The following is a 13,947-nucleotide window of genomic DNA, read 5'->3' as shown; positions in this document are numbered from 1 at the left end:
ATTTCGACACGTTGGCCCACCCAGCCTGTCTGGCCCAATTCTATTTTTCTAGGATTTGGGAAGATTACTTTAGCTCATAGGGTTGACGTGGGCCAACATTTTCATCTCGAAATATTAATGGTTTAGGCTTAAAATTTATACTTTCAACCCAGCTCAACCCGGCTTGGCCCGTTATTAAATTATTTATTTATTTATTTATAATACATTAAAATATTTTTTTTTATTAAAATCTAAACTTTATTTTTGTTGATTTTATTGAAACTCACATTTATGATCATGTGACTGAATTTATTTAAGAAATCCTTCAATTTATATACAAAAAATTTCAATTTATAATGATGTCAATATATTTATTTAAGAAATATAATGGGTGATTAAATTTAATTATGCAATGTTTTTATTTTTTTAACATATAGCCCGATAAGTGGGTTTAGAATTTATAATTATTTTTTAGACTAAGTTTGGACAAATATAAAAATCCCATATTAGAATTAAGCCCGGTATACATAGACACAAAATTTCTTATTATATAATGTTGATCCAGCCCCACGATTATCTACTCCTAACCGGGTCATATCCAATCTATCTAATTCAATCCATCAAGGAAGAAATAATAATGACTTGGCAATATACTAAGAAGGATAGGTATAAATTTTTTCAAAAAAAAAAAAAAAATTAATGGGACAAATTATATAATTCAGAAGTATTATTAAATAATATGATTATAAATAAAAATAAAATAAAATAAAATATATTTTTTAAAATCTTGAGTCCCTTAGCTCATCTTTGATATGAATAAGGATGTTTCAACAATTTTGACATGATAAAAGAATAATTCAACATGTCATGCACTCGAAGTTGAAACTCCGACTTCAAATAGAACATACAAAAATAAGTTTTTAAAGGTGTCAATGTGTACAGATTAAATTAGAATTAAAATTAACTTCAGTAGGATGAAGAAGTTATCTCATAAGAGAGGCGGTGATTAATCGGCACATACAAAAGTCCATTTTTTCGTCAACATCGAGTAGAGATCAAATTAAATAAAAATTAATTCCAATAGGACAAAGAGGTTGTCTTATAAGACAGACACATGATCAACTTATTCACACATAACAGACAGGATAATCATGTACCTCAATATTGATATTAAATTTTATATTTGGCTTTTCTCCGGTTCGTGATCAGATTGGAGGGTGTTGTTTGACTTGTGGAGGCCCATCACGAATCCCGTTTTAATAATTTAAACCGTTTAATATATAAAATTTGTCAAATACTATGTCTGTAAAAAATCATGTTAATCAGATATCGATATTACGTGATCAAATCAGTTTTGTATTAAAAAAATAGTCGGTGAAAAAATAAATGATTGACAGAAATCTGATCCGATGAAATAGTTATCGATATCTGATCAATGTTATTTTTTACAGACATATAGTACTCGACGAGTTCTACACATTGAACGATTCGGATTGTCAAAATGAGACTCATAATGGATCCCCACAAATCCAACAATACATCCCAATCCGATCACTAACGAGAGAGAAACCAACCGCTCGAATTTTCCAATCAAAAATTTGAAATCTCCACTCTTACCTAAACAGTTCTAGAATGTTGGTTTCTTGATGTCTTGGGTATGCATAGAAAATGATAGCCAGGCTTTATATCAGACCAAATATTACTATTTAGGTAATATTTAGGTAAAAAGTAACTTTTGAGTTACAAATCAACTCAACTGCAACTTATATTTTTTATTAGGAAAATAAAAACATGAATTTCAACAAATTATTTTTACTTGTAAATTCAACATGGCTTTAGTATTTGACATAGAATATGTAATCAGTCGGAATTTCTGCCCAGCTGCTACTAGGAGGATGATTTATTGTGAATCCTCTGAAGATCTAATTAGTATTCTTTCAATATTGTAAGTCCTCTCTTTCTTGTTCTTTTTTATCACTCACCCTTACTTCAGATGCAGATCCTCTATTTATAGAGTTCCTTCTCCTTACATTATTGTCTTTAGTTTGAACATATTGTATCTTATTAATTTTTCCTCAACTGATGTAACATTTTCTTTTCTCATAATCACCTTTTGACAATTCTAACACAATATTCACGTACTTTGCCAACGCCAGAAACTACTTCTCGGCATACGCTTCCTTGGCCAATGCGCATTTGTGACCCCTTACGATCGGCATCCTTCATGCTTCTTACTTAAGTAATGCCGATTACTATAAGCGTTAATTCTAGTTACCACGGAATATATTAAAATAACATGACAGAAGCAACTCAATTTTAATATTTGAAATAAGACTCACAAAAATAACATGATATTAGCAAATAAATGTGGAGTAATTTGTGTTTGTGAGATTTGTATGTATATTTGTAGAAGATTGTCTTCACTACTGTGTTTGTTCTGAACAACCAAGTTTGGTATTCTGAAAAATAAGTGCATTTCACATTTCATCAAATAAGAGTCAAGTTAAAGATGAAATTTCTATCATTTGAAGAGTTTAAGCAATATAAATGGATATCAAGCAGTGAATTGGAACAAGAAAAACTCTCAGTTGAGTATTCTTATTGAAGTATTTTCCAACTCAAAAATAACCTGGATTATTCACAAGAACATCACATTCTCTGAAATGCAGCAGCACCGAAAACAAAACATATGAAGAAACAGAAACATTACAAGAACAGCTTTCACAAGATGGGGGTGGTGATTTTATGGGTTTAGTCCAGATTAGCGATGATGGCATCAACAACCTCTTGGGGGGTACTATCTCCACCAAGATCTTTTGTTCTGTACCTGCCCTCTGAGATTACACGCTTCACGGAAGTCTCCAATCGATCAGTGAATGAAGGAAACTGGAGATGTCTCAACATCATGGCCGATGACAGAAGTAAAGCAACTGGATTTGCCTTATTTTGTTCCAGTATCTTCTCATTTCCCACATTTCCTGCCAAAGCCCCTTACTCAAAAACAGCATGATCAGCCCCAACGTTTCCTGAAGTCACCGAAACCTTATCACCACTTCTGAGGTATATAAATATCAGCCCAGGTTAACCAAATCCACGTCTCAAAGGGGCTGAATAAGCTAGACTGACTCCCTCATAACATATTACTAATTTTGGAATTTTTAAGTCATAGTCAAGAAAGAGTAGGAAATTTTTTCAAAAGAAATTGAATTGTTGGGTAATGATGAGTACCTCCGGGCATGACACCAGTGCCTCCAGCAATACCAGCTGCTGTATTTGCCACTAGATTGCCATAAAGATTAGGAGCAACCTACAAAACATAATTCAGGCTTCATCAACAGCCGGTCAATAAGGTGGGCTGAGGAAGAAAACATTCAGAATTATACATTACATTAATTGGGCTAAATAAAAGAAGAAATGCTAAAATCACGAGGGCTCTTCCAACACAACTCAACACAAAGTCTGATTTTAGCTTCCAAATTTCTTCTCTAATTTCTTCTTCTAGTTCTTTCTCCATAAAGAACATCCTATCGTAGGTCAGTACTTCTAAAGCTTGATCATAAATGAGATATCCTCCTCTTTTTTATTCGAGACTCGGAATTTCACTAGTGCATCAACATACCATATAACAAAAACTTCATATCCATCCAGCATCATGTGATTGGATGCTGAACACATTGAGCACAAAATAATAGACCAGCGCAAGCCATCTATGAACTGAAACACTTTTTATTGAAGTGTATTACCATCACATCAAATTGCTCAGGCTTTGAAACAAGTTGCATGCAGCAGTTGTCTACAATAATCTCATTGTACTTGATACCAGGATACTTGCTTGCGACCTCCCACCAGGATACTTGCTTGCGACCTCCCGGCAGGATTCTAAAAACAGACCATCAGCAAGTTTCATAATGTTGGCTTTATGCACAGCTGTCACTTTCTTTCTGTTGTTAAGGTAAGCATACTCAAAGGCATATCTTGCAATCCGTTCCGAGCAGAACTTTGTCATCACCTAGCAGAATGCTCAGTGAGCAATATTATACTTGCAGAATCACAGAAAATTTATGAAAAAATTGTCATTCTTGACATTGTGCCTGTTTGGTAGCACTTAATTTCAGCTTAAATCAGCTTTTGGCTTAAAATAAGCAATTTCAGGGTGTTTGGTTGAGCTTATGAGAGACAGATTATAGCTTAAATTAATTGATTTTGAGCTAAAAGTTGTAAGCTGCCTCAGAGGTGCTTTTTCTTTTAGCTTATACGAATAGTTGCTTGTGGAATGGGCGAAATGACTTGAATGCCCCTTCAAAAATTCAAAAATTTACCAAAATACCGTTATATAAATGCCCCTTCAAGCACTGTTCACGTCCGGAGAGAGAGAGTGAGGCGGTTTTCAGTGGCCTGAGAGCATGGTTGTTAAGATCGCGATCCGGATCGTAGGATCGTACGATCCTATGACCCAATATACAGCATTCGATCTGACTCGCACTTTGGATCGACTCCAGGTCAGGATCGTGGTGGGATCATAATAGGGTCGTTGGGATCCATGGGATCGTTTCTGGATCGCAACTATGCGATCCAGATTTGAAGCTATTTTTCGCAACTTAAAAGCAAAATCGGGAGTAAACAGACAGCGAAGCAGAGAAGCATACCTTGTGATTAGGGCAAATTTCAACAGCAAATTTCTGAATTTGAAGCCACAATCAACCAGGTACGCTTCTTCCTTCTTCTTCGAATCTTCTCTTCCTCTCTCTTCGTTGCTTTCTTTGCTGTTCTTCCTCTCTCTTCACTACTCTTTTCGCTGTTCTTCTACCGCTCTCTTCGAATCTTCTCTTCATCTCTTTCGTCGTTGCTCAGTTCTCTTTCTTTCCCTTCACTGAGCTGCTTCCCTTCTTTTTTTGAGCTGCTCTCATTTTGTGATTCGAATCAAACTCTTTTTTTTTTCTTTTTTTTCTTTTTTTCTGTAAAATATATATTAGTGTATATTATATATATTAATTGTTTTTTCTTTTCTTTTTTTTTTTCATTTTGTTCTCTTTATATATATGTTTATGTTTTTTGTTTTCTTTTTGTTTTCTGTCTTTTTTTTTTTTTTGTTCTCTTTTTTTCTGTAAAAATAATCAAACTCTTTCCTGTTTTTTGTTCTCTTTTTTTTTTTTTTTTTCTCATTTTGTTCTCTATATATTAATTGTTCTCATTTTTTTCTGTAAAATATATATTTTGTTCTCTTTAAAATATATATCAGGACACCAACTTATGCACTTGTGTATTCAACTCTCTTCCTTTATGCTCCTCCAGTCTCCTATTTATGCACTTGTGTATTCAACTCTCTTCCTTCATGCACTGTTGTTCTTCTTTATTTATTTTTCCTTAAACTTTGCTGAAAATTTTTCTTTTAATTTTCACAATTTGCATTGCATTTGCAGCACACAATGTCAGCCTCTGGTTCAGGAAGATAAAGGAAGAGGAAAAATGCTGCTGGTCACAAACAATTTCGGCAACCATGATGACTTTATTTAGTCTTTTATTTGTTCTTCCTTTATTTAGTTTGGCTTGTTTTCATTAAGAAACAATGACAATGGTGTGTAAGTGTTGGTATTTATTTTTATTATGTTTTTCACTTCTTTTTTGGAAAAATATGTTTGAATGGTACCTTGAATTGCTATATTTCTTTTTTGGGGGCTTATTCTATGTATATTTTGATAGTATTACTTAGTCATATAAAAATTATTACATTTTTTTATCATTTTAGTAGGATCTTACGATCCTCGATCCGATCCTATGATCCGATTCGACAGACCCCCAAAACGATCCTATGTAAGATCCCGATCTTAACAACCTTGCCTGAGAGGTGATTTCCGGTGACGATTTCCGGCGACGATTTCTTGCTGTTCTCTCTCTCTCTCTCTCTCTCTCTCTCTCTACGTTAAAACTCTCAACAACTCTTCTCTTCCATTATCATCCTTCGTAATTGACTTGGTAAAATCGTTTCGATTCAATCTTGAAAAGCAACCCAAATGAAGATCCCGTGCGATGTCTGTAACAAAGACAAAGCATCGGTGTTTTGCTCTGCCGACGAGGCCGCCCTCTACACCGCCTGCGACCATCGCGTCCACCACGCCAACAAGCTCGCCGGAAAAAACCAGTGTTTCTCTCTCCTCCACCCTTCTCCCAAACAATTCCCTCTCTGTGACATTTGCCAGGTACAAACTCAACACAACCCAACAAAGCCCATCAATAAAATTCATATATGTTAGCGTATTTTAGTGTGATTTAGGCCTTATTTGTGCTTGTAGGAGAAGAGGGCTTTCTTGTTTTGTCAACAAGAGAGAGCGATTCTATGCAGAGACTATGATATTCCGATACACAAAGCCAGTGAGCACACTCGTAATCACTATAGGTTTCTTCTCACTGGTGTTAAGCTCTCTGCAACTTCTTCCCTCTATTCTTCGCAATCGTCCTCTGATTCTTCTACTGCAAACAATGATCTCCTTCCCAATCTCAAGTCTCAAAACTCCATCACCACCACCACCAACAACAAACCCAGTTCCCTTCAACCCACCATCGTTGTGCCTGCCGGAGTTAGGGTTTTCATTTTTTTTTTTTTTTTTTTTGTGCGTGTGTGTGGAGGTTTTCAATGTTTTTTTAATCAAAAAATAATAATAATAATTAAGCATTTTAGTCATGAATGAAATAAATTTTATATTAATTGATACTAATTAATAATTTTAGTATTAATTGATACTAATTAAGCCATTAATTAACACAAATTAATTTATAATAAAAAAATGAAATAATTTTATACTAATTGATTTATAATGAAAAAATGAAAATAATAATTTATAATGAAAAAGTGAAAATAAGCCATTAATTGACACTAATTAATTTATAATGAAACAATTTTATACTAATTGATTTATAATGAAAAATGAAAATAATAATTTATAATGAAAAAATGAAAATAATAATTTTTGTAATACTAATTATATTAACTTCTATTAATAAAATAATTTTTTTAAAATTAAAACTGAAAAAAATGACAAAATAATCATTTTTATATCATATAAAGGCAAAAAGGACAATTACACAGTAAAAAGTTATTTTACAGCTTATCAACCAAACACTACTCTACTGCTTAAATCGATAATCTCATAACTGCACCAAACAGGTTAACAGCTTATATTCACAGCTATAAGCTATAATCTGTTAAGTTATAATCTATAATCACTTTTGTACAACACTACCAAACAGGGCCAATATATGACCCCAAAAACTCAACAAAAGATGAAAAAAGAAAAAGTCTTGCCAATCCAAAAAATTAAATTAAATTAAAAATAAAAATAAAAAAAGAAGTCCCCCTAAGCCAAAACAAAAAGCATAATAGTAATGTTCCTTTTAACCACAATTTGTCAACTTGAATCTCTCTACACCATCAAAAACTCTCATGTAATAACAAAGATGAAGATGTTCAAATATTATTAATTATTTATTTTCAGGATGGTGGCAGAATCTTGGGGAAACCAAAGGCTAGATCTTTTGGAATTGTCTCAATAAATCTAGTCTTTTCCTCTTAAAAAGGTTTGGATATTGCAAGAAGATACATCATCTGCTACCCTTTCCACTTCCTTTTTCTCCTTTCTTTTCTTTCTTCTTTTTTTTTTTCATTTTCTTTTTTTGAATAAATTTATTCTTGCTCTCCTCCATATCTAGCTTCTTTCTCTAACATGGATGTTTTGAAGCATAAAACCATCTCTACGTGGCTTATTAAGTATTTGCAATAGTCTCTGCTGCATATAAATCGAAACTAATCCTTTCTTGAGCACCATTTTGCTTATGGGTTGTCTTGTTAAGGTGCTTTTATTCCATCATTCACAAACATTCTTTGTTTACTATTCTTCCTATTTGAACCGGAAGGTCCTTTATTTCCTTTATGCTTAGGGTATTTTACTTTAAGCCTTGTCTACAATCTCTTGTTATATGTAATGAGTAGTCTAGTAACTTTAGAATTGTGGTTTGACCAAATTTTTAATCAGTAGACGTTTGCCCTGAAATAATTTTAACTGCAATGTACTTCCATTCCATTACATTTGATGATTGTATATCTTCTAATTGACTGGTGCAATACCATGGTTTTGGCAATTTTGTAAGATTTCAGTAAACAGGTAGGTATGCAAACTCACAACTTGATAATCAACAATCAGATTATAGTAGTAATAGGAAGGCAATACCTTGAGGCTTTCGAGGACCTCGTGCTCGAGGCCCGAGTAATCCCCCTCGGTGTTCTCCCTTACCACAACAATATCAACATCCAAGTGGCTAGTAGGCAGACCAGGCAAATTGAAGCAATTGACAGGGGAAGCATAACGATCGAGCTCTTTCCTCAGCTGAACGTTGAGCGGACTCACACCACCACCGATTGGAGTCTTGAGCCGCCCTTTCAAGCAGGTCTTGTTCTTGCGGATCGACTCGATCACCTCCGAAGGCACGCTCTTCATGTCGCCATGGACATCGTAGCGCTCGAAGAAGATTGGGGCGTGCATTGCTTCCATGACCGAGAGGTCCGATTCCATCGCCGGTGATGAGGGTGACGGTTCTAGGAGCGCCGTCACCGGGTCGGGGCTATTAGGTGACGGGTCGGGATGAAGCAAACCCTAGGAGAGAGTGAGGAGGAGTATGAGATGATGATGATGATGATGAGCGAGAGCATAGTTGTTTTAGGATGGGTAGGGTTCGTCGAGCCATGGATGTGGATTCCGGAATCTCCACACCAGATAGACTCTTCTTCTTGACTAGACCACACATGAAACGAGTACAACACAAGAGCCGATCGCTCGAGAGAGAGTATCTCTTGGCTACACATTTTGTGGTAGCAAGTGACAATTCGATGCGTGGCAAAGTAAGAGTAATATGGGGAGATCAGGTAGGTCTTCGACCCTGATTATACACGTGGCAATTAATATTGGTTGTTATAAGATCTGAGTAGTAGCGGATCAATAAAGAGACGTACGGTGACATGGCTTCAACGGTTGCTCACATTCAAATTCGAATATAGGGGGAAGCCTAACTGCAAGTGAAGGCGTAGTGGAACTACTTATAAGATAGCATGATCAGCGATTACGGAGGAGCAGTTCGACGGTTTAAAGTACAATTCGATGGTTATCTTCGGAAAGTATAAATAGCAGGAAGGACTTCAGAGAAAAGGAGGAGAAAAAGATCTAAAGAATTACTTTACATATTCCAGTGTTATTTCCTGTCCTTTATATTTCTGTACTTTAAGTTCCTGCGCTGCACTTCATTTGTAGGAGTAGTTTTCGAGTATATTGCCGCTGTAATTCTCTACGGAACTAAGATCATTGTAAGTTTTTCATACTAATGAAATGCTTCAGTTTATTTAACTGTTCTTATGCTCAAGTTCTCTGAAGTCAAATTACCAGTAAGCCACCAGTAAAAGTCCTCTTTATTGAGGCCAAAAGAACCATAACACAATCGTCTGAATAATTGTTTGGCGATTATAATTCTGTAATGACTGATTGATCCTTGCTGGCACGCTCATAATTACAAAAGTAACCTTCGAAAGCCAAAAAGCCAACAGTATCTGAGAGAATAGTCACACTCACACTCACACTCACACACACACACACAACACATCACAAGCCATGAAAAAGCTACGTTTGGTCTCACTCAAATTATAGTTTCAATCATTGATTTGAAAGTGGTGTTTATTTTAAATTTTTAAATCATAATTTTATATTTAATCCTTAAAACTTAATTTAAAATATAATTATTATTCTTCAAAATTCATAACTAAACATATAATTTAAAATTATTTTTAAAATTTAATTCAAATTAATATTTTAAATATTTTAATATTTAAAAAATATTTTAATTTTGTTAAGATTTTAAATATTTTAATATTTAAATATGCTACAATTTTTTTAATTTTATGAATATTTTAAAATATTTTAATTTTTAAATATTACGATTTTAATTTTTTAAATTTTAAAATATTTTATAAAAATAAATTCAAACTCTATTTTATAAAAATATTTTTAAATATTTTTTTTTTTTTGTTATATATTTGGTTACAATTTGAGTGTAGAGTTGTGAAAGTAGTATGGAGTTTCGAGTTATGTGTTTGGCTATGAATTTTAAAAATAATTTTTTAATTGAGTTTTTTTTTATGCGTTTTGTTACGATTTGAGTGTAGAGTTGTTTTTAAATTTTAAATTTTAAATTTTTTAAATTTTTTACTTATTAAATTTTTTAGATTATTTAAATTATTTAAATATTTATGATTTAAATTTTTTGAATATTTATTTTGAAAAAAAAAATTATTTCCTTTGTAGTATTTTCAATTAAAAAATTGATTAATGTTATTTTCTGTTAATAATAAAAAAAATTAATTGAATTTTAAAAAGAGTTTGGTTATGAGTGTTGATCAGAATTTTCAATAGTGTGAAAGTAGTATGTTTTGTTATCCTTATTGGAGTTTAAGACCCAATTGATTTTGGAAAAAGAATTTTAATTTGTTTTGGTTTGGATATAATATATTTTAATATATTATATTTAATTTAAAGACCCAATTCAATTTTAATACAATTAGAGTTTGATAAAACAAACTCAAGACCCAACTATATATATATATGGCTTTGTTTTCGGAGAGAGTTAACAGTGGCCTAATTATATTTGTTTTTCCCGAAGTTGAGTGAAGCAGCAGCAACACTTTTTTGATCAATTGATTGGTGAGATAGTGCTTAGGTGAAATTTGGTGGAATCAATTCTTGATTTTTGGCTACTGTTGGTGTGAATATTCAGCTGCTTTGTGTGGGTTGATTTGGAGTATTATTTTGGGTCTTTTACAATTTTGGTTTCTGAAGATTTTTGTTTATCTATTTGGTGAGGTTTTTCCTCTTATTTATTTGTGATTATTTGGAATTCACATAAGGGTGGTTTTGTCAGACCATTCGTGTCTCATTTGTAATTGTTTGGAAATTTTTTGGTTGATAGTGGAATCGAATTTCGATCCCGTGGACGTACCTCACATTGAGGAAACCACGTAAAATTCTTGTGTTGCTTTTTATTTAATTTTTTCGCATTAGTTTTTATTCCTATTGATTGATTTACTTGTGAGAATTACATATTTTTCCTAACAACTGGTATCAAAGCTTACGGTTTATTTGAGTTTATTTATTTGTGTAAATCAATGGAGGGGAATGTGGGTCGTATGTCTAGCTTCAATGGAAGCAATTGAGTAACTTGGAAAACTAAAATGGAGGACCTATTATTTTGTAAAGATTTATATGGACCCATTGAGGGTGATTCTGGCAAACCCGAGGGTATGAAAAATGATGAATGGAAGAGGCTTAATCGAAAAGCCGTTGGTGTTATCCGTCAATGGATTGATGATAGTGTGTTTCATCATGTTGCTACTGAAACTTCGGTACATGATTTATGAAAAAAATTAGAAAGTCTTTATGATAAAAAATCAGCCACAAATAAAGTCTTTCTGTTTCGTAAGTTGGTTAATTTAAAATATAAATATGGCAACCCCATTCCAGAACATTTGAATGAAATAAAAAGTATTGTTAACAAACTTGTTTCTATGAAAATTATTTTTGATGATGAGTTATAGGCTTTGATGCTACTTAGTTCTTTGCCCAAAAGTTGAGAGATTTTGGTTGTGACCGTTAGTAATTCGACGCCCGATGGAGTTGTCACAATGGATTCTTTTTCAAAGAAAGACATTGAGTGTTATTATTGCCATGAGAAAGGGCACATAAAGTAAGAATGCTGAAAGCTCAAGAACAAGGAGAAAATGCGTGACAAAAGTGTGGATAAAAAGTAAGAAGACACAATGGTAGTTACTACCGATGATCTCATGGTCGTTTGTGAAAATGATTGTATCAATTTTGTGGGCCAAGAGAGCAATTGGGTGATTGATTCCGATGCTTCTTTTCATGTGACTTCTCGAGTTGATTTCTTCACTACCTACACCAAAGGAGATTATGGTTCTGTTCGAATGGGTAATGAAGGTTTGTCCAAGATTATCGGCATGGGTGATGTTTGCTTGAAAACAAATTTGGGCTGCAAGTTGTTGCTTAAAGATGTGAGGCATGTTCCCGACATTCGCATCAATTTGATCTCTACTGGAAAGCTAGATGATGAAGGCTACAACAACAAATTTGGTGATGGAATATGGAAGCTCACAAAGGGTTCTTTGATGGTAGAAGTGTATCATACACTTTATTCGATGTAAGGAAAAATTTGTAAAGGTGTTGTCAATGCACTTGAAGATGATACTTCTACCGAATTGTGGCACAAGCAGCTTGGGCATATGAGTGAAAAAGGGCTGCAAGTTTTGTTCAAGAAAGAGCTTCTACCCGGTTTGAAAGGTACACATCTTAAAACTTGTGTTCATTGTTTGGCGGGTAAACAACATAGAGTTTCTTTTCAGAAAAATGTTGCTTCTAAAAAAGAAAATGTTTTGGAGTTGATTCATTCGGATGTTTGTGGTCCTTTAAAAGTTAGAACACATAGTGGTGCACTTTATTTCGTTACTTTCATTGATGATTATTCAAGGAAAGTTTGGGCTTTTTTACTAAAAACTAAAGATCAAGTTCTAGAAGTATTTAAGCATTTTCAGGCCATGGTTGAAAGAGAAACAGGGCAGAAATTGAAGTGCATCCGATCTGACAATGGTGGTGAATACATTGGGCCATTTGATGAGTATTGTCGCAGCCAAGGTATTCGGCACCAAAAGACAATTAAGAAGACTCCTCAACAAAATGGCGTTGCCGAGAGGATGAACCGCACAATTGTGGAAAGAACAAAATGTTTGCTTTCACAAGCTAAATTGCTAAGATCCTTTTATGGTGAGGCAATGAAGACAGTGGTTAACGTGATCAATTTGTCTCCTTCCTATCCTTTGAATGGTGATGTTCCAGAAAGAGTTTGGACCAGTAAAGATGTATCTTATGAGCACTTGAGAGTCTTTGGTTGCCGAGCTTTTGTTCACATTCCAAAGGATGAAAGGTCCAAACTTGATAGTAAGTCAAGACAATGTATTTTTCTTTGGTTATGAGCGTGATGAATTCGGGTATAGATTGTGGGATCCGGTCGACAAGAAAGTCATTCAAAGCTGTGATGTTGTGTTTCTTGAAGACCAAATAATTGAAGACTTTGGCAAAGGTGATCAACCGGAGCCAAAAACTAGTGATCTCATTGACATGGATTCATCTTCTTCATCTTCAGTTGATGATGAAAATGGGGGAGATATACAGCCACCTATTGAATATATGGAGGATGCTGCTAATCCTAATGAAGTTGAGCCAGAAATTGAAGAAGAGCATCCAACTCAAGAACCGCCGCCACAACTTGAGTTAAGAAAATCTACAAGGGACTGGCAACCTTTAAGAAAGTATCCTCCCAATGAATTTGTATTGATATTTGATCAAGGGGAGCCCGAGAGCTACCAAGAAGCAATTGAGCATGCAAAGAAAGGTGATTGGAAAAAGGCCATGGAAGAGGAGATGAATTCTTTACTTGAAAATCACACCTATGATTTAGTGAAGTTGCCTAAGGGGAGGAAAATTTTGAAAAATAAGTGGGTATTCAAATTGAAGAATGATAGCAAGAATCTGAGGTACAAAGCACGCCTTGTTGTGAAAGGCTTTGCACAAAAGAAAGGCATTGACTTTGACGAGATTTTCTCACCGATTATAAAGATGTCTTCTATTCGGGTTATACTTGGCATGGCTGCAAGTATGAACCTTGAAGTTGAGCAACTTGATGTGAAGACCGCATTTCTTTATGGTGATCTTGAAGAAGAAATTTATATGGAACAACCGGAAGGTTTTGTGAAAAAAGGGAAAAAGAAATTTGTTTGCAAATTGAAGAAAAGTTTATATGGTCTCAAGCAAGCCCCGCGACAATGGTACAAAAAATTTGACTCTCTCATGATGAATAATGGTTTTT

General features: G+C 34.0%; 1 pseudogene across 1 annotated transcript; it reads right to left on the bottom strand.

The window, feature by feature from the left end:
* Positions 1-2,545: 2,545 nt before the first annotated feature.
* LOC145819850 (isocitrate dehydrogenase [NAD] regulatory subunit 1, mitochondrial-like) lies at positions 2,546-8,598 on the bottom strand (annotated as a pseudogene). The gene is made up of 4 exons (XR_014360618.1): positions 8,202-8,598; positions 3,723-3,988; positions 3,208-3,286; positions 2,546-3,005 (listed from the first exon to the last, which is right to left on the bottom strand). The product of XR_014360618.1 is annotated as an isocitrate dehydrogenase [NAD] regulatory subunit 1, mitochondrial-like (transcript).
* Positions 8,599-13,947: the final 5,349 nt, after the last annotated feature.

This window comes from Camellia sinensis, chromosome 2 (genome assembly GCF_055761805.1).
Source record: "Camellia sinensis isolate YWXY chromosome 2, ASM5576180v1, whole genome shotgun sequence".
In the NCBI taxonomy this organism is placed as follows: domain Eukaryota; kingdom Viridiplantae; phylum Streptophyta; class Magnoliopsida; order Ericales; family Theaceae; genus Camellia; species Camellia sinensis.
The sequence above is the reverse complement of the archived record's forward strand: the minus strand, read 5'-3'. Positions and strand labels throughout refer to the sequence as shown.